We start from the raw sequence: 21,543 nt of genomic DNA, 5'->3' as shown, positions 1-21,543 counted from the left end.
TCAAGCTGTAAACTTTTACTACAAATTAAAAATGAGGTTCTTAAAAATCTCAAACTTGACCAGATATTAAACAATTTAAAAACCTTTAAAAGTGTATTGAGAAAAACAAGGCTTTAAAAAAAATGTTTTTCATTACCAAAAAGAGACGTCTTTAGGTAAAAATAATAAAAACCCCATGCTGCATAGATAACGCAGATAGTTCTGGTTATCTGGTCAACAGGCACAAAGCAAGCACTTAAGGTCTTGGGCTCCAATCTTTTGTTCATTTCTTATTCATTTTCATTTCTTCTTATTGGATGACTAAACCGGATGATGGTAGAGATGATAAGTGGGCATTTACTCAGCCCTGCCCTGCTCAGCCTCGTAGCAGATGAATTCTCAGCTGGTGGCTAGGCTGCTTTTGTCTCTTTGCCGTCTCGTGGTTTAGGGTTTTCTGGGCGTCTGCGTCAGCAATTGAAGTGGCGGCGGTACAGACATTGAGGCGGCTGCTGACCTTGGGTCTCATCTCCTTGAGTTTTTCTCATCTTCTTCATTGCCGTCCTCTCTGGGCTGTCTTTGGCCAGGAGGGCCCCTGTGGTATCATGATCTATAACCCTGATACATATTCTGTCTCACTGGTCTACCTTGTTCCCCTGCACCCTGGTTGTCAGCACCCTCCAACCTGCACAGGAGGGTTGGAATACAGTGGTCGTCACCCATAGGGTCTCCGCATGTAGTAGGGTGGGAACCTTCGCCTGCGGTAGGGCCTGGCCTTCGGGAGCACTCTCCGATCCCTCATCCTTTTCCCCACTCACACTATTCTGGTAATTCTGCTGGTGGTTGAGTGGAAGACCCCTGCGATGTGGAGAGCGTCTATAATGGTTACGGTCTGGTGCACATGTACCGCCTTGCGCTGGAACTCCACAAGGGCCTGTAACATTTGCTGTCTCCGCGTCCTTTTCTCCTTCAACAACATCAAACTCCACAGTCTCTCTGTCTCCTATACTGCGAAGGTACTTCCTGGGGTTCTTCTTCTTTATGGCAGTCTGGTGTACAAATACATCTTCCTTGGTGTCATTCCTCTTGATGAAGCCATATCCGTTTCTTACGTTGAACCATTTTACTGTTCCCTAAACCTTCGTTGCGATGAGTTTGTCGCCGCCGTTAGGCACCGCCAACGTGAGGTCGCCGGGGCCACTGCTCCCTGCACCGCTGCCCGTCAGACCCGGCTCGGGGTCTGCAGCGCTGAGGGGGGGGGGGGCGGCGGGAGGCTGCTGGGTCTCGCTGCTCATGGCTGCGGTGATGGTGACTGGGGCCGGCGGCTGGCAGCTGCGGCTCCTCCCGGGCTGGGATGGTCACAAGGCCAGCTGCGGTGGTGGGGCTGCTCAGCGCCTCGCTGGGGTCCTGCTCTTCAAATTTAAGTGAAACAGTTGCCACTACATTGTCATGCAAGGACTCGCTATTTGCCCTAATGAACCATTTTCACATCTTTGCCAGTAAGGTTCTAGATGTAGTTTAGATTCTGCCAGTGAGATGTACCAGAAAGAGACTTAGAAAGCAGAAGAGTAAAAGAAGTCGTTTGTCCTTATTACAGGAGGCAACAAGTGTTGATATTGGGTTCACCAGACATGACTAATTGTCACAGTCAGCCAGAGAGTCCTTCCCTCCCTGTAAGTCACATATGTTAGAGCTGCAGGGAAAGTGACATTTTCACTTGTTTCCTACATTGTCTTTACCAAAATTGCTGTAGTGAATCTGAAAGCTGCTGGAGCTCCACAACTGATTTCCAAGCCTTGCAATGCTTTTAAAGCACTTAATAATACTTTGTATTAAATCCCTTTTCAGAAGAAATACCTAGAATGATTTTTATATCCCACATCATGTTGATATAGTCTCAATATTATAATGTTTGAGGAAATAACTACTTTTAACAAACATAACTAATCCAATTACATTTTCTTAGGTGAATTATTCAATTCAGCAAGTACATGTGCTTTTATTGTTTTTTAAAGTTCATTTTTACCCTTGCATCAACTTATGTTAGGGCACATATCAATTACCAACAATTATTCATTGGCCATCTACAGGCATGCCTCTGAGATACTATGAGTTTGGTTCCAGATCACTACAATAAAGCAAATATTGCAATAAAGTGAGTCAAACAAATTTTTGGCTCCCAATGCATATAAAAGTTATGCTTACACTATACTATAGTCTATAAAGTATGTAATTGCATTATGTGTAAAAAAAAACAATGTACGTACCTTAATTAAAAATTAATGCTAGGGGGAGGGATAAATTAGGAGTTTGAGATTAAAATATACACACTACTATATATAAAATAGATAACCAACAAAGACCTACGGTATAGCACAGGGAACTCTGCTCAGTATTCTTTAATAATCTATAAGGGAAAAGAATCTGAAAAAGATTAGATATAGGTATATATATAACTGAATCACTTTGCTATACACTTGAAACTAACACAACATTGTAAATCAACTATACTTCAATAAAAAAATAATAATGCCGTTGGAAAAATGGTGCCGACAGACATGCTTGATGCAGGGTTGCCACAAACCTTCATTATATAAAAAACACTGTCTATGAAGAGTGATAAAGCAAAGTGCATTAAAACTAGGTATGCCTGTACTATCTTTTGAACACTGTGCTATGTCCTGGTATTATAAGAATGTTGTATAACATGCTTTATGCTTACAATTTTATATTAGAAATTGTAATCCTTGGTCTTTGGCAACCAAGGCTTCTTTTGTAATAAAGACACTTGGATTAAGTAACAGATTGTCTTATTTTATCCCACACCATAATCTGTCATAAGAATTGATTGCACTATAAACTTTACCGTTTACTTAATAAACATAATGTCCTTCTATGTATACAAATCTACATTTGTTTACAGAGTTACAAAGATGAATACAATATGGTCCATTTCTCAATGTGCTCACAATCTAGTGGTGAGGGCAGGCATAGTTATGACAAATTATAACGAGTTTAGGTTATGATGAACTCAACATAGAAGTAAAAAAAAAATACTACAATAGCATAAGCAAAGTGTTTTATTCTGCATCAAGAGTTGAATAAACCTTGCCATATGAATAGAAATGTTGTCTGCCCCTAATTTGAATTCGATCAAGGCTAAAGAGGAAGAAGGACATTTTGGACAAACAGAACAGCTAGAAAGTGATACAAATGCATCAAAATAAACTATTAGGTAATCAAAAATATTTTGATTACCTAATAAACTATTAGGTAATCAAAATATTTCAATATTTCAAAAATATTTCAGTATTTCAATCAATGATATTGGTGTATACATTGCATGCTATCAGGATGAGTTTGAATTTTATTCTCTAGGCAGTCAAGAGCCAACAGAAGAGAGCTAGCAGTGGAGAACATGATCAAAGTTGGATTTAGAGAGAATTCCAGTGGTAATGGGAATTCTGGAATAGAGGGGAGAATAATAGGTGTCCTGAAAATACCAATGTCCTTCTTTTGCTTTGTCTTTAATGCCTATTTTGCAAAGGTGACTTGCCTCATCGGCATAACTGCTGTAGTGTAACTGCCTGATATTAAGCTTTTTGATTGTAACGTAAGTGTCCGATATTAAGCTTTTGATTGCCGAGGCATCCATTGCAAAGACATCCATCTCGAATAAACATATTGCCAGGTGTATGACACAGCTCAGCTAAGTAAAAAACCAGGCTGCCCCACACATGAGGTTTCCCTTTTAGAAAACCCTGAGTAACCTAGGTTTACTGAGAGTGACCTTACTTTTGCCTTCCCGTGCTCTAATTCCCACTCTTATGCTTTAAATTCTCCAATAAAGAGTGAACCTGTGAGGCCTTAGGCACCCCTCTTTTGGACCCTGATAAGGGCAGAGCCCCAGGTTGGTGCTCGCTCTCTCTCGCTCTCTCTCTCTCTCCCCCTCTCTCTTTCTCTGCTCATGACTTTGCTGTGTAGCCCTTGGGTGTGCCACGTACCCTCCAGGACCTGTGAGTAATAGATCTTTTCTTCCCCCCAAAGTTCCTTGATGGATTTTTGCTGATGTGCATCTTGCAATCATAATAAGAACCACAAGGGCCTGTCCAGCCACAACACTGGCTTTGGTTGGGAAAGTATCTGTGGGCCCAGGTGAGTACATTAGAAATTCCTAGCCAATAGTATCACTATTGGCAGGCTGAGAGTGACACAAAACAACTGGCTTATAACAAAAATGAGGTACTTAACAACTGAAGTTCCTCAGACAAGGGTCCAAAGCCGATCTTTCAAAAATAATATTTTTTTGAATTGTGCTATGTATAATGAGAAATATTAATGTATGACTTTATGAGCTTATACATGGTTAGTTACCTTAATTTATTACAGTTTTAATGTTTTTGTTTTTTCAAAAAAGCAAGCCCATAATTTGTATAATTGGTCTAAATTCTATCCATTGTACACTTTGTCTAATGATACCGTTGATCAATTTACTCTTTTTGAACAAATTTGTCCTATTATTGAATCCCCGATAAGCAGTAAGAACTGAGAAATCTTTCAACCTGAAGTGGAGCATTAGAGATAGGGTCTCAAACCTAAGATAGTTTATGACAGACCATTTTATATTTAAGAAAAGCAATGTAAAAATGTATACACTATCGTCTAGTCCAGTAAAAGCTAGCTCATTACCTACATTTCTCCAATTTTTCAAGGACAAATATAACTTCTCTGATTTTTTTTCTTCATTATTCTTTCTTTTGCTCTGTCTTTTGTCATTGAACACATTTTTGCTGGAGCCCAAGGGACAAAAAGTGCATTTTAAAGTCAAATACATAAGCTGTAATTAGGCTCAGGACCTGATTTTTTTAGTGAAAAAATTGAAGTCACATTATAGTTCAGATTTGTCCTTATGGATAAAGATGTTAAGATCACATCTTATTATGTCTTGTGCTTCTTTTGGTCACATTCAAGAAACAAACAAACAAAAAATTCAATTATTTAATCATTATATCTTTTTCTTAGTGGAGCAATGGAATCATCATATTATTTCTCTGTTTTTATTATTCATCTTCCTGTGCTCTATTATTACTGATAGAATGACAAGGTTAAAAATAATGCCTTTTGTTCAATACTTCTGAGTGTCTTTGAATGCCATACTTTTGAACCAAATTAAACATTATTCTTAACATTTATTATATTCCAAAACCAGGAAAGATACTCATAGGGAAATATTTAAAGAGTTCTACTTTCTCAAATTGCCCTTGGATTGACTAGTGAGTAAAAAACCATGTTCTTGACTCACTGGGTTTAAATTCACCATCGGAGTTATCTCCAGAGAACTGCATTTCTACATCTAGGGAGACACTTCTTGCTTGTCATTCTTAATTGAGAGCAGCAGCCCAAGTAACACAACAGTACAAAGACCATCAGTAAAAATGTCACATCAAAATGAATTAAAGGAAATGGATTTGCTAGCTATCAGTGTGTCTGTCAGGACATTACCAATCTTGACTCTCACATATCATATGTATGAACTGTTTATCATGGTTGATTTTTCCTGCTGCAATGTGTACACTAACAATTATAGCAATTGCCTACACAATGTAAAATCAGTTGGCATAAAGCTATCATAAAAATTGTGTGATACTACTGCAAGTATGAGCATACAGATTAATTGAACAAAACAGCAATTATAGAAGGACAAAGAGAAGTTAGTTATTTAGTATATGATAAATAGAGCATATCAAATTGAAATGAAAAAGAGTTACTATTCAGTCAAGTATCTTAGGATAAATAGTGATTTAGGAAACACATATATAATTTCTATAACTACATCTATATGTTTTTTACTTCAATAGATACTATATGGACTAAAGCAGTGGTTTAAAGCCAGGAGGTACATGTCAGAATAATTTTTTCAGCTCTCTCAAAATATACATTACAGCTGGTTCACTTGAAAAAATTGGGACAAACTAAAATATCAAAAATAGAAGATGTTATTTATTGGTGCATCAAATCAAAAGACTGTTAATGGAAGAGATATAAGGATAACATCTAATTTTATTGACATGAAAAACATCATAATATAATATTGAGAAAATTGACCAGGATACGAAATTGCATGCATAGTATGCCAGGGGTGGGGAGTAAAAGAGAGAGAAAGAATGGAGAAAATACACCATAAAACAATAATGATTATCCCTGGATGTTGGAATTAAAATAGATTTTTCCTATTTCATTTACTCTGTTACCTTTGCTTATCTGTATTTTCAAATTTTTCTTCCCTTAGCACATATTACTTTTACATTAATAATATTATCAAAGTTAGAAAAAAGACTGAGTTATATATATTATATATTATAAGTATATATAAATAATGCATTATATATTATATATAATGTATAATTTCTGTATTATATATTATAATTTATATTCTGTATTATATAATTTCTATATTGTATTATATAACTGATATAATTTCTGTATTATATATAATATATATAATTTCTATAACCAATTCTATTTCACCTAACGTAATTAGTTTTACTTACCTTTCTTTTTACTGTGTCACCATGATATAAATACAACCTGTTGAAAAGTGAAAATTGAAAAATCCAATCAACCATGTCTCTTTTCCACACATTTCTTTCTGTGAACTGAATTAACTGAAAAATTGGATGATTTATAGAAATAATGATATAATACATTGAATAGTAAATGAAAAGTATATCTGTCAAACTATAATCATCATAGTATTTTAGAATTGCAAAAAACTTTAGAAATCAGATAATATAATTCTATCTTCCTGGAAATGAGAAAACTGAGTAATCAGTAGTCTTTTTTTAAACATAATGTGGATACTGAACATGTATTTCTCAGAAGACTGCATAGGAAAAAATGGAAGCAACGACAAGAAAAGCATACAAATTAAGAAGCAAAATGATGAAACAACCAGTTACAATGTTCTGGTAATTCTTTCCAGGACTGTGTAATTTTGGATTAAACTAAACTGTCCCTTTAGAGAAGAGGTAAAAATCAGACCTAAGGAATTGTTTTCAAAAGGAAAGGCTGATCATCTTGTTCTCCACGGCTTCTCCTCATTCTTAAACTTGCATAAAAATTTCTGAACCTCATAGAAAAACTCTCTTCATTGGTAGGGTGGTCAGAGTTCCAACAAATTAAATCCTCAAGTAATGCACCTGTAACAAAGGCAATGGGAAAAAAGATCCACAACTTCCAAAATCTTGTCACAATTGGAAGACTCTAGCCCACAAAATAGAAAGGAGCACATTTGTGTGAGGCAATAGATTGAAATTTCAATCAGGCAATAGATTGAAAGCAGAATCACCATGATGATACCAAAGGCATGCAGAAATGGAATATACAGTACAACCAATATAAAAATTATTTTGTTATAAAACTATTGTCTATTACCCCCAAAATTGTTTGTATCCATTTTAGTAACCAAAATGTATGATTATTTTAAAAATTTACTTATGCCTGATTTATATCCATATTATTACTTCTCCATTATTTTGTTTCCTCGCTCAGTTAATAGATTTATGCCTTTAATTAATTTTTATTTTCAAGATAAGTAGATAGCTTATTTTCAAATTCCTTACAGATTCAGGCTTGATTTCTGCTGTCTTCATTCATTAAAACAACTTGGTTGGTGGAACTGCTTGTGTTCCAAATTTTATCTGCTCAGATTCTCAGAATATTTCTTTCTTTATGTCTTGCGTTGAATGTTGCCAAAGAATAAATCTGAGGACAGCTTGATTCTTATGTTTTTCTGTTTGTATGAACCAACTCGCTTTTCAGGTCTCAGTGCATAAACAATTATTTTGTAAATATTTGAAATATTTTATTTTGCCAGGATGTGTCTGTATTTGGGCTATTTTCCTTTGACTCCATGGGTGTATGGTGATTGTGTGGGCATACATACACACAAAGCATACACACATACATACACACAAAGCAAACTTCAGAAAGAACAAAGCTGGAGACGTCACACTTGCTGATTTCAATCTATAATATAAAGTTGTAGTAATCAATGCATTATGATGATTGCATAAAAATACACATAGATCAATGGAAAAGGATAGAGAGCCCAGAGATAAACCCATGCATATACAGCAAATTAATTTATGATGAGGGAGCCAAGAATATACAATGGGAAAATGATAGTCTCTTCAATAAATGGTTTTGGAAAAACTGTACAGCCATATACAAAAGAATGAAACTGGACCACTATGTTATACCATACACAAAAATCAACTCAAAATGGATTAGACTAGAACATAAGACCTGAAATCATAAAATTTCTAGAAGAAGACGTAAGGTTTAAGCTCCTTGACATCAGTCTTGGCAATGATTTTTTAGATTTGACACCAAAAGCAAAGGTAACAAAAGCAAAAATAAGCAGTTGGGATTACAGCAAACTAAAAGCTGCAAAGGAAACAACAAAATGAAAAGGCAACCTATGAAATGGGGGAAAATATTTGCAAATCATATATCTGATAAGGGGTTAATATGAAAAATATATAAAGAACTCATACAACTCAATACAAAAATTACAAACAAGCCAATTAAAAAATGGGCAAAAGATGTGAATGGACATTTTTCCAAAGAAGACATACATACGGCCAACAGGTACATGAAAAGATGCTCAACATCACTAATTATTAGAGAAATGCAAATCAAAACTACAATGAGGTATCACCTCACACCAGGCAGAATGGCCATCATCAAAAAATCTACAAACAATAAATGCTGGAGAGGGTGTGGAGAAAAGGGAACCCTCTTGCGCTGTTGGTGGGAACGTCAATTGGCACAGCCACTATGGAAAACAGTTTGAAGGTTCCTCAAAAATTAAAAAGAGAACTATAGTATGGTCCATTAATTACAGTTCTGAGTGTTTATCTGAAGGAAATGAAATCACTGTTGAAGAGATACGGGTACTCCCATGTTCATTGCAGCATTATTTGCAATTGCCAAGACATGGAAATAACCTAAGTTTACACTGATGGATGAATGGATAAAGAAAATGTGAGAGATATATATTCCATACATATAATATATAAAAAAACACTATATAGTTAATAATGTTAATCAATATTAATTAATAATTTAAATTCATATTAATAATGTATGATATATAGCTATATTATTCATCCATAAAATAGAAGTGAATCCTGACATTTGTGACAGCATGAATGAATCCTGAGGACATTATGCTAAGTGAAATAAATTAGACAGAGAGAGGTAAATACTGTATGATCTCATTTAGATGTGGAAGCTAAACAAACAAACAACAATAAAAAACCCTAAACTCATGGATGCAGTGTACAAATTGGTGGTTGCCAGAGGTGGGGGAAGAGGTCTGGACCAAATGGGTGAAGGTTATCAAAAGGTACAAACTTCCAGTTATGAGATAAATAAGTCCTGGAGATTTGATATACAGCATGGTGACTATAGTTAGCAATTCTATATTATATATCAGAAAGTTGCTAAGAGTAGATCTTAAAAGTTCTTATCATAGCAAAAAGTTTGTAATTATATGTGGATACTATAGTTGGTAACTATACATGGATGTCAACTGTTGTGTTAATCATTTCAAAATATATACATATATCAAATTATTATGGTGTACACCTAAAACTAATACAATGTTTTAAGTCAATTATATATCAATTTTAGTAAATATTTTTTAAATCAAGAAAAAAACTATTAATTTTCTTACTTTCTTTTCTGAAAAAAATGAACACTAAATAAAGCTACACATCTCCTCATTTTTTCTTCTTCCCTATATGTCCTCTTTTACAAGATTCCAGTTATATTTTTATCAGTGCTGATTCCTTTGTAAATTATGATAGAACGGCCTAAAGATTTTGGGGGGATAAGTGGGATATAAATCTTAAGTAAAGTAAAATGCTCGAATATGTTTTCATTTATCCTTATGAAAATATATGATGACTCCATGTTGGAAATTGTGAAATTTACCCTTTTTTGCTGTAATGAACAAATTTCTTCTGTCTTCGTTGAATTAAAAAATTGCTATGAAATTTGCAGTAGTCACTTAAATTCTGTTTTAAAAATTGGTTGATACTTATGGATTCTCCCCTAAATCTGTTGAAGAGTATTAGAGTTTTTATCCATGGGCCCATGAAACCCTAATTCTGTTGTTACCCTATTTTAAAGAAGTCTTAAACTCAGTCATGGCTCTGAGTTAAAGCTTAAGGAGGATGTTTGCATAGTGAGTGTCAGACATTTTCAGTGTTAATATACAGTTGTCCCTCTGTATCCTCAGGGAATCAGTTCCAGGACCCCTTCCCTGTGGACAGCAAAATCTATGCATGCTCAAGTCCTTTATATAAATTCGCATAGTTTTTGCACGTAACCTGTGCACATCCTCCCATATACTTTAAATCTCTTCTAGATTACTTATAGACAATTGTCTAGATTACCATTGTCTAGATTACCTAAGACAATGTAAATGTTATGTAAATAGCTGTAAGTACGATATAAATGCTATGTAAATAATTGCCAGTGCACAGCAAATACAAATTTGGTTTTTGAAACTTTCTGGAATTTTTTTTCACATATTTTCAATCCATAATCAGTTGAATCTGCAGATGCAGAAACTGTGGATACAGAGGGAAGACTGTATAACATCTTTTGGCACAGTTGACTGTAAAGATTTTTTCGGTGGCCAAATGGTACTTATATTTCACTCAAAAGTATGTCTGTCATAGAATCGGAAGAATAACAGGTTGCATGAATATCTGCAACAGACTGTTAATTTGTTTTTTTGTATTGTTAGCCTCAGTAGCCTCTTATGATCTTTTGTATTTCTGTGGTGTTGATTGTTACTTCTCCTTTTTTATTTCTGATTTCATCAGTTTGGACCCTCTCCCTTTTTCTCTTGCTGAGTGTGGCTAAAGGTTTATCTATTTTGTTTATGTTTTCAAATAACCAGCTTTTAGTTTCATTGATCTTTTCTATTGTGTGTGTGTGTGTTTTTAGTCTATATTTCATTTATTTCTGCTCTGATCATTATGATTTCTTTCTTTCTACTAACTTTGGGTTTTATTTGTTCTTCTTTCTCTGGTTCCTTTTGGTATAAGTTTAAGTTGTTTATTTGAGCTTTTTCTTGTTTCCTGAGGTAAGCTTGTTTTGCTAGAAACTTCCCTCTTAGAATTGCTTTTGCTGCATCCCATAGGTGTTGGATAATTGTGTTTTGTTTTTTTCTTTGTCTCTAGGTATTTTTTGATTTCCTTTGATTTCTTCAGTGATCCATTGGTTGTTTAGTAACATATTGTTTAGCATCCACATTGGTGGTTTTGCGGTTTTTTTCTTGTAGTTTATTTCCATTTTCATAGTGTTGTGGTTGGAAAGATGCTTCATATGATTTTAATTTTCTTAAATTTACCGAGGTTTGCCTTGTGGCCTAGCATGTGATCTATACTAGAGAATGTTCCATGTGTACTTGAAAAGAATATGTATTCTGCTGCTTTCAGATGGAATGCTCTATATAAATATTAAGTCCATCTGCTCTAATGTGTTATATAAGGCCTGTGTTTTATTACTGATTTTCTGTCTGGATCATCTGTCCATTGATGTGCTAGGTGTTAAAGTCCACCACTATTATTGTGTCACTGTCGATTTCCCCTTTTTTGGCTGTTAGCATTTGCCTTATATGTTGAGGTACTCTTATGTTGGGTGCATATGTATTTACAATTGTTATATCTTTTTCTTGGATTGATCCCTTGATCATTATATAGTGTCCTTCTTTGTCTCTTATAACGGTCTTTATTTTAAAGTCTATTTTGTCTGATATGAGAATTGCTACTCCAGCTTTCTTCTGGTTTCTATATGCATAGAATACCTTCTTCCATCCCTTCACTTGCAGTCTGTATGTGTCCCTAGATCTGAAGTGGGTCTCTTGTAGACAGCATATATACAGATCTTGTTTTTGTATCCATTTAACCAGTCTGTGTCTTTTGGTCGGAGCATTTCATCCATTTACATTTAAGGTAATTATTGATATGTATGTTCTTATTGCCATTTTGTTAATTGTTTAGGATTTATTTTTGTAGGTCTTTTTTATTTCCTTTCTTTACTGCTCTCTTCTCTTGTGTTTTGATGACTATCTTTAGGGTTGTGTTTGGATTGCTTTTTCTTTTTGTGTGTGTATCTATTATAAATTTTTGGTTGGTGGTTAACATGAGGTTTTGTATAGCTATATATATATATATACATGATTGTTTTAAGTTGCCAATCTTTTAATTTCAAATGCATCTTAAAAACTCTGCATTTGTATTCTCTTCCTCTAATGATTACTGTTTTTACTATCGTATTTTACATCTAAGTGTTTTGTGTCTCTTAACTGCTTATTGCGTATATAGATGATTTTACTATTTTTGTGTTTTTACCTCCCCACTAGCTTTATGTGTGGATGATTTCCTACCTTTACTCTATATTTGCCTTTACTGTGAACCACTATATGCCAATAAAATGGACAACCTAGAAAAATGGACAAATTCTTAGAAAGGTATAATCTCTGAACATTGAACCAGAAAGAAATAGAAAATATGAGCAGACCAACTACCAATTAGAAAATTGAGTTAGTAATTTAAAAACTCCCAACAAACAAAAGTCCAGGACCAGATGGCTTCACAGGTGAATTCTATCAAATATTTAGAAAAGAGTTAATACCTGTCCTTCTGAAACTATTCCAAAATATTGCAGAGGAAGGAACACTTTCAAACACATTCCATGAGGCCACCATTACCCTCATACCAAAACCAGACAAAGATATCCCCAAAAAGAAAATTACAGGCCAATATCACTGATGAACATGGATGCAAAAATCTGCAACAAAATACTAGCAAACCAATTCCAACAATACATTGAAATATTCATACACCATGATCAAGTGGGATTTATTCCACAGATGCAAGGAGTTTTTCAATATCCATGAATCAATCACTGCAATACATTACATTAACAAATTGAAGAATAAAAACGGTATGATCATCTCAATAGATGCATAAAAAGCTTTTGATAAAATTCAGCATCCATTTATGGGAAAAACTCTCCCAAAAGTGGGCATAGAGGAAATATACCTCAATATAATAAAGTCCATATATGACAAACCCACAGCTAACATCATACTCAATGGTGAAAAACTGAAAGCTTTTCCTCTAAGATCAGGAAAAGGCAAGAATGCCCACTCTTGCCACTTTTATTCAACATAGTTTTGGAACTCCTAGCCACAGCAAAAAAGATTAGAAAAGGAAATAAAAGGAATCCAAATTGGAAAGGAAGATTACTTCTTCCTGTCACTGTTTGCAGATGATATAAAGCTATATATAGAAAATACTAAAGGCACCACCTGAAAACTACTAAACCTCATCAATGAATTCAGTAAAGTTGCAAGATACACAATTAATGTACAGAAATCTGTTGCATTTCTGTACACTAACAATGAAGTATCAGCAAGAGAAATTACAGAAACAGTCCCATTTACTGTCACATCAAATAGAATGAAATACCTAGGAATAAATTTACTGAAGGAGGCAAAATACCTGTACTTTGAGAACTGTAAGATACTGATGAAAGAAATTGAAGAAGACACAAATAGATGGAAAGATATACTGTGTTCTTGGATTGGAAGAATCAATGTTGTTTGTTAACATGACCATACTACCCAAGGCAATCTAGAGATTCTATGCTATCTCTATCAAAATAACAATGGCATTTTTCACAGAACAAGAAAAAATAATTTTAAAATCTATGAAAGCACAAAAGACCCCAAATAACCAAAACAATCTTGAGAAAGAAGAACAGAGCTGGAGGACTCATGCTCCCTGACTTCAGACTATACTACAAAGATATAGTAATCAAAGCAGTATGGTACTGGCAGAAAAACAGACACATAGTTCAATGGAACAGGATAGAGACTCCAGAAATGAACCTACGTGCTTATGGTCAATTACTCTATGACAAAGGAGGTGAGAATATACAATGGAGAAAAGACAGTCTCTTCAACAAGTGGTGTAGGGAAAGCTGGAGAGCTACAGTAAAACAATGAAATTGAACATTCTCTAACACCTTATATTGTTAGTCTTTTTACTAACTGCTGATGACATTGTGGCACGAAACAGAATTTTAAAAAGTGTTTCTAACTAACTGAAGTTTTTTTCCCCAGATAACATGGCTTTTAAAAACTCCCAGAAATAACCCAGCTTTAGATACTTCCCTGTCTTGAAAAATCCAAAAGGAGACATAACTTTCAGTAGTATTTATGGTATCATTAAGTAGGCCTTTCACCTTCGTATAGGTCAGTTTTTGCAAATATTGATTCCACTAGCCTGTGTATTATATAATTATCATCAAGAGAAATCTACAAGTTAGCTGCAGTAATTTTCTAGAATTCGATCTAATATATTATTCTGAAGGTGAAAAACAACAGAAAAATCAGGTTCTCATTTATGCCATCTCCTGGTTATTTATTGAAAAATATTTTTGAGCACGGGTGAAGTAATCTTAGTATGAGAACAAATAAACTAGGGTGTAGCCTTTAGCCATTGAAAGATGATGATCATTTTCTTCAGGGAAGGATTGATGCAGAGGTTAGAACCCTGTTTTTATCAGTTGCATGTGTGAATCATCAACTTGTTACATGTGCCTAGTGACAAAGTGTAGTGAGGGAAAGTGTTTATTTTTAGTTTCTATCCATGTAAGTCTCAAACTGGGAATTTCCTCTCACATTGTCTTCATTATTGCTACTATATGTCTTCCCTGCTGCAATGGAAAATATTTTATCTTATGAGGCATTTTCAGCCTTTGAAGTTTAAAGATTGACTTTGGAAAGAAGGTACTGTACTGAGGCTCTGTAAATATTTAGAGTTTACTGTTGTTAGGTTGAGACTAATTCTCTGATTTGATGTTGCTGGTGTAAATCTGTCTGATGCCCAGTAAGTGTCTGTCTGTCTAATGATGTGTCAGAGTTGATAAATGGGCCCATTATAAAAGACTGAAAACATTAAAAATATGTCAATATTATTAAAGTCCAGAAACTGAACATATGTCATGTTATGTGTATTCTATACACCCTGATTCATATGAGTCTGATGAAGATGGATGATGGGAACTGGCTGCAAAAATATATAAGTTAATGAAATTAAACTGTATTGTTGGTGATGGATGAAGTCTCAGTTACCAGGTGTTTAATAATAGTAGAGATAATGCAAAAACTGAAAAGGGATTCTGGTTTAATTATGTATTTTCTGTGTAGCTTCACTAATGAATTTAATTGGTCTCTGGGAGATAGCACAACTGAGATGTCAAAAAGCAGCTTTAGCCTCCCAATCCAGAGTAGAATGGCAATTTAAATAACAATCCTTGAATAATAGTAAGAGAAATAATATTAGAAAGATCTACTGAGATAAATAAATGCAATTGTAACTGAAGCATATATCAAATAATTCTATGCATCATCTGTGTGTATAACCTATGGGAATTAATTCTTTGTATTTACTTTTCTTGATAATTCACTGTTTTGATATATTAACAACATTTAAATTCCTTCTAAAATATATCAGGGTTATGCTGTTTGCTGTCCTCTAAGCCATATGCTATTAATTAATTTTACTTTTTTAAGTTTGATATATGCCAGCTGTCTTAATCCATTTGGGTTGCTTTAACAAAAATACCATGGAAACATTTATTTCTCACAGTTCTGGGGGCTGGGAAGTCTACCCTCAGGCCACCCACAGATTCAGTGTCTGTTGAGAGTCAGCTTCCTAGTTCATATATGGCCATCTTCTTGTTGTATCTTTACATGGTGAAGGGGGAGAACTCTGGTCTTTTCAGTTTCATAAGGGGGCACTAATCCCATTCTCAAGGGCTCCACCCTCTCGACTTAATTACCTCCCAAATGTCCTGCTTTCAAATACAAGCATATTAGGGACTTAGGCTTCAACATATGAATTTTGGGAGAACATAATCATTCAGAGCATAGCACCAGCAAACTAAGCTTTTTCATAAATTAAGATTGTTATAGTTATTATTTTCTAGAATCTATACATAAGGGCCTCCCCTGATGGTGCAGTGTTTAAGAATCCACCTGCCAATGAAGGGGACGCGGGTTCAAGCCCTGGTCTGGGAAGATCCCACATGCCGCAGAGCAACTAAGCCCCTGTGCCACAACTACTGAGCCTGCACTGTAGAGCCCATGAGCCACAACTACTGAGCCCACGTGCCACAACTACTGAAGCCCACGCCTAGAACCCATGTTCCGCAACAAAGAGAAGCCAACACAATGAGAAGCCCGCTCACCACAATGAAGAGTAGCCCCTGGGCTTCCCTGGTGGCACAGTGGTTGAGAATCTGCCTGCTAATGCAGGGGACACGGGTTTGAGCCCTGGTCTGGGAAGATCCCACATGCCGCGGAGCAACTAGGCCCATGAGCCACAACTACTGAGCCTGCGTGTCTGGAGCCTGTGCTCCGCAACAAGAGAGGCCACGACAGTGAGAGGCCTGTGCACCGCGATGAAGAGTGGCTCCCGCTTGCCACAACTAGAGAAAGCCCTCGCACAGAAACGAAGACCCAACGCAGCCATAAATAAAAATAAATAAATTAAAAAAGAAGGCTCAACATTTAAAAAAAAAAAAAAAGAGTAGCCCCTGCTCTCCACAACTAGAGGAAGAACACGCACAGCAAAGAAGACTTAACACAGCCAAAAATAAATAAATAAACTTATTTTTAAAAATTTATACATGAATGTTGGGACAAATGTAGAGGCTTTTTCTACTTACATGCCAGTATTGGAGGTTTTATCCATATTAAGTTTTCACCAAGATTTGGGCAACAGAGGATTTTTTTTTCCCTACCTTCTTAAGTATTGTCTATGCATGAGGCTTGAAGGCATATTGATGTTTCCTGGGTTAGACTTTGTATGAGAGATGATTACTGAAAATCTGAAAGACTGATTTTTAAAAAAATTCAGCAGATAGAAACAGCAAGCAAAAGTCAGTGATCTTTTACATGCAAAAAACTATTGCCACATTTGAGCTATAGAGAGTACCTGCCTTACTGTGACACATATCTGGGTTGAAAGGGAAAGGACAGATCTGCTTTCACTGGATGCAAATACATTCTCAATACCACCCTTTACCCACAAATGCAGTTGTTAAAACGCTGAGCCATTTTTGTATCAGTACAATAGTCCAGTTTTTTTTTTTTTTTTTACAAAGCAAGCCCACTCACTCAGTGTTAGAAAAGGTTGAGAATGGAAATCTGGATTGGCTAAGACTTGTCTAATGCAACCTTCCTTAATATGCACATCACATCCTGCCAGCTATACTGCAGGGAGCAAGTGGTTATCACACAAATGTGCATCCTCTGAGCCAGAATAAACACCCGGTTACTCTCCATCTAAACTCATTTTCTAGAAGGAAGAGAAAATATATAGGAACACAAAAAGAGAATGAAGAAAGGGGGGGAATGAATAACCCTTTTCCCTTTTCTAAGAAGGCAACAACCAATAGAACTTTTTTTTTTTCTTACCATTTTCTACTGGGAAAAAAAAAAAAAAAAAAAGCTCTATCTCAGCCATTAAGCCAAAGAGCAACAACTTAAGTTTCCAAGCTGTGAAAGGAAGTAGCAACTTGTGCCAGGTAGGAAGTCCTTTCTGTCTCCTCTTTAAGTTTTCTAAACCATGATTTCTCTGTTAAAATCCTAGTACTGACTTCTAGAGATCTGGTGTCTGTCATCTACTTTTTCTTGAATGAAAAAGCCCTTGGTGAAACTTCATTACTAATGACCTTCAGGATATTTATTGGAAAGGAGAGGAGACAGTGCAATAAAAGGAGGCAGTCTCTACTATTTTCTTGAGCAGAGGTGTGGGGAACATTAGGATGCAGCTGACAAAACTGCAGCTGTTGCCTATCTATGAACTCGTGTCCCAAATTAGTAAAAATGAGCTGTTTTGCAATTATAGAAACAGCTGCTCTGCTTATTTAGGAACACTGTTGCAATAGCTTTTATAAAATATATCACCATATGTTTTGTTCTGTACAATAAGTGAAAGTGGCTTAGGGTACTCAAAGATATGCTACAACTTAACATATTGTTTTAGTTTTCTGAACACCTTGCATATTTCATTCATAGTTTTTCAGCTCTGAATTTCTTTAGTGGCAGTTGTTTCTCTTACAAAAGATCGATGTCTTTCCCATTTTCTACTGTATACATTTAACAATATATGCTTTTCCATTCCCTATACCTATTGGGATTTGAATTTGAAAGGCCTTCTTGAATTTATTCACTTTCCCATGCCTCATTTATAAAATTCTTAGATTGTGAACAATTTATTACAAAATTCTTAATTTAATATTAATTTTTTTCTTAGCTCTCCTTCTCATTTCTTTTATTTAACTTGATGTGTATACTTAATTTCACTCAAGCCTTCACTTTATGTTTTAGGTTTAGGTTAGAAAAGTGAATTTTCAATCTGCATTTATTAAAATGGAATCTAAAAAATGATGATCAAATGAACTTATTTACAAAACAGAAACAGACTCACAAACTTACAGAAAGAACTTATGGTTACCGGGGGAAGGGTTGGGGGGGAGGGATAATTAGGGAGTTTGGGATGGACAAAAAAAAAATTGTAAATCACTATATCATACACCTGTATGATGTATGATATTGTACATCAACTATATATCAATAAAAAAGAAAGCGAAAAAAATTAAATGGAAGTTATTTAATCTCTATTTTATATTTTGGTGCCTTAAAATGCATACATGCAAAATACCAGCTTCTGGCATTCTTCTTAAAACTTTTTTTTTTTTTTGAGATTGTGTTTCAAGTCACTTCCATAGTCATGTTTTCTATTTCAGGTAAATATTTGAATGGCTCATAGAACTCAAAAAGTGTAATATTTCTGTGTTCTCAATTTGTGATTAGTAAACATAGTCTGCAGAAGTTTAAACATATTTAAAATGATTACACCTAAATAATACTTAAAAATCGTTTATAAGTCTAATAATTTTCAATTTTCTAATACATATTAATACTGATATTTTGGTACTTTGGTCAAAATTCTGTTAAGTTAGTAAACAGTAGTAATGAATTCCAGGAATTAATAATTACTAGGCACCTATGATTGGTGAAAATTATGTATCTTATAAATGCTTTCCACTTATAGAGTTTAATGGCCAATCTATTATAAACATTATGGCCAAACATTTAATGACTAATAAGTACCCATACCAAAGAAGGACAATTAGGAAATTTATGAATCCTGGTCTAGTGAAATAATTAGTTTTGCATAGGTAAAATTCTATGCTTTAGTTACAGGCATAGGTACATGGGAATATTGACTGATCCTGAGAACCTTTTGAGAAATACATGAGTGTAAAATTCAAGAACATACATTATGATCTGCCATTTATTTTTCTAAGTAAGACAGAGAGTTGTTCAATTTAATGATCTAATCGGTTACCTAATCGTTTTTTTGTTTGTTTGTTTACATATCTGTCTGGACCTGAACATTAATTTCAACACCTATATGTATTTGTCTTATTAATTAATTAATTAATTAATGAACTAAGTCTACACCACTGAAGCAATCTGTTAGTGAAAAAAGTACCCAGTTAACCCAATACTTTTAAGATACCGTTTCGTAAATTCTTAATTTTAAATGACAGTAACACTATCATCTATGCCAAAGAAAAGTGAAGAATGTTACCATTTCTGCTGTTCATGAGTGGAACTTGCATTCCATTTTTTGCTAAAATTTATATTTCCTAATTTTTCATAACATCTATACAGGCAAGTCAGATTTTTTTCTATCTTTATCCAAGTCAGATTTTTTTCTATCTATATCATTATATAAAATGATGTATTTTTCACCAAGTTGTAACTTGGGGTGAGAGTCAATGAGCTCTGACTACTCTGTAGAGCCCAAAATACCATTACCAGGTCTAAGTGAGGATCAATGTTCTAACTAGGAATTTATGCTTCCTCTCACAATGAGTGGCTATTTTATGTTAAAATGTCTTTGAATTGAGCTTAATAAAATCCCTGTTTTCAAAAGTGGGATTTCAAACACAATCATAATAGCTTACCTAAGTCCTAATACAAAACACATAATAGTAAATTAATGCATTATTATGAATGATCCATCTTAAAGAGTCTAACATTGTGTTTGTCGATGGGACCAACTGTTTTGATTCATATGTCTGTAGAGAGAGATTTATACCAAATATAGAGAAGGGTAATCCATTTAATGTGTGAATAAAATATTATGTATGTGGAATTCCCTAGCAGTGCAGTGGTTAGGACTCTGGCCTTCACGGCCATGGGCCCAGGTTCAATCCCTGGTTGGGGAACTAAGATCCTGCAAACCCTACAGTAGAGGGTTTGCTCATTTCTGTAGTGGATATTACTCTGAGAAAACCATAATTCAAAAAGAGTCATGTACCACAATGTTCATTGCAGCTCTGTTTACAATAGCCAGGACATGGAAGCAACCTAAGTGTCCATCGACAGATGAATGGATAAAGAAGATGTGGCACATATATACAATGGAATATTACTCGGCCAAAAAACGAAACAAAATTGAGTTATTTGTAGTGAGGTGGATGGAACTAGAGTCTCATACAGAGTGAAGTAAGTCAGAAAGAGAAAAACAAATACTGTATGCTAACACATATATATGGAAACTAAAAAAAAAAAGTTCTGAAGAACCTAGGGGCAGGACAGGAATAAAGACGCAGATGTAGAGAATGGACTTGAGGACATGGGGAGGGCGAAGGGTAAGCTGGGACGAAATGAGAGAGTAGCATGGACACATACACAATACCAAATGTAAAATAGCTAGCTGGTGGGAAGCAGCCACATAGCACAGGGAGGTCAGCTCGGTGCTTTGAGACCACCTAGAGGTTTGCAACCACCTAGAGGTTTGCGATAGGAAGGATGGAGGGAGATGCAGGATGGAGGGGATATGGGGATATATGTATATGTATAGCTGATACACTTTGTTATAAAGCAGAAACTAACACACCATTGTAAAGCAATTATACCCCAATAAAGATGTTAAATAAATAAATAAAAGCTAAGGACTGCCGAAGATTACCAGAAAACCACCGGAAACTAGGGTAGACTCACAGAACAAATGTTTCTATTTTCAAAAGGAAACAACAGTGGTGACATCTTGATCTCTGACTTCTAGCCTCCAAAACTTACAAAATTTTTTTGTTGCTTAAGCCACCCAGTGTGTAATACTTTTTTACAGTACAGCAACCCTAGAAAACTCATACAGTACCCAAGAATTAAAAACATATGTTCAAACAAAGACTTGCACAGGAATGTTCAGAGCAGCACTGTTTACCATAACCAAAAGATTAGAAACAATCCAAAATGTCAATAAACTGATGAATGGATTAAAAAGATGTGGTATATTGGGCTTCCCTGGTGGCGCAGTGGTTGAGAGTCCGCCTGCCGATACAGGGGACACGGGTTCGCGCCCCGGTCCGGGAAGATCCCACATGCCG

At 35.1% G+C, this 21,543-nt stretch overlaps 1 pseudogene across 1 annotated transcript; it reads right to left on the bottom strand.

Moving 5' to 3' along the window:
- Positions 1-336: 336 nt before the first annotated feature.
- On the bottom strand, positions 337-1,271 carry LOC309978186 (Y-box-binding protein 1-like; annotated as a pseudogene). The gene has a single exon. The product of its transcript is annotated as a Y-box-binding protein 1-like (transcript).
- Between the last annotated feature and the right edge of the window lie 20,272 nt (positions 1,272-21,543).

This window comes from Leucopleurus acutus (assembly GCF_964270905.1).
Source record: "Leucopleurus acutus genome assembly, chromosome: X".
NCBI lineage: Eukaryota > Metazoa > Chordata > Mammalia > Artiodactyla > Delphinidae > Leucopleurus > Leucopleurus acutus.
Note: the sequence above shows the minus strand (reverse complement) of the source record. Positions and strands in the feature narration are given on the sequence as shown.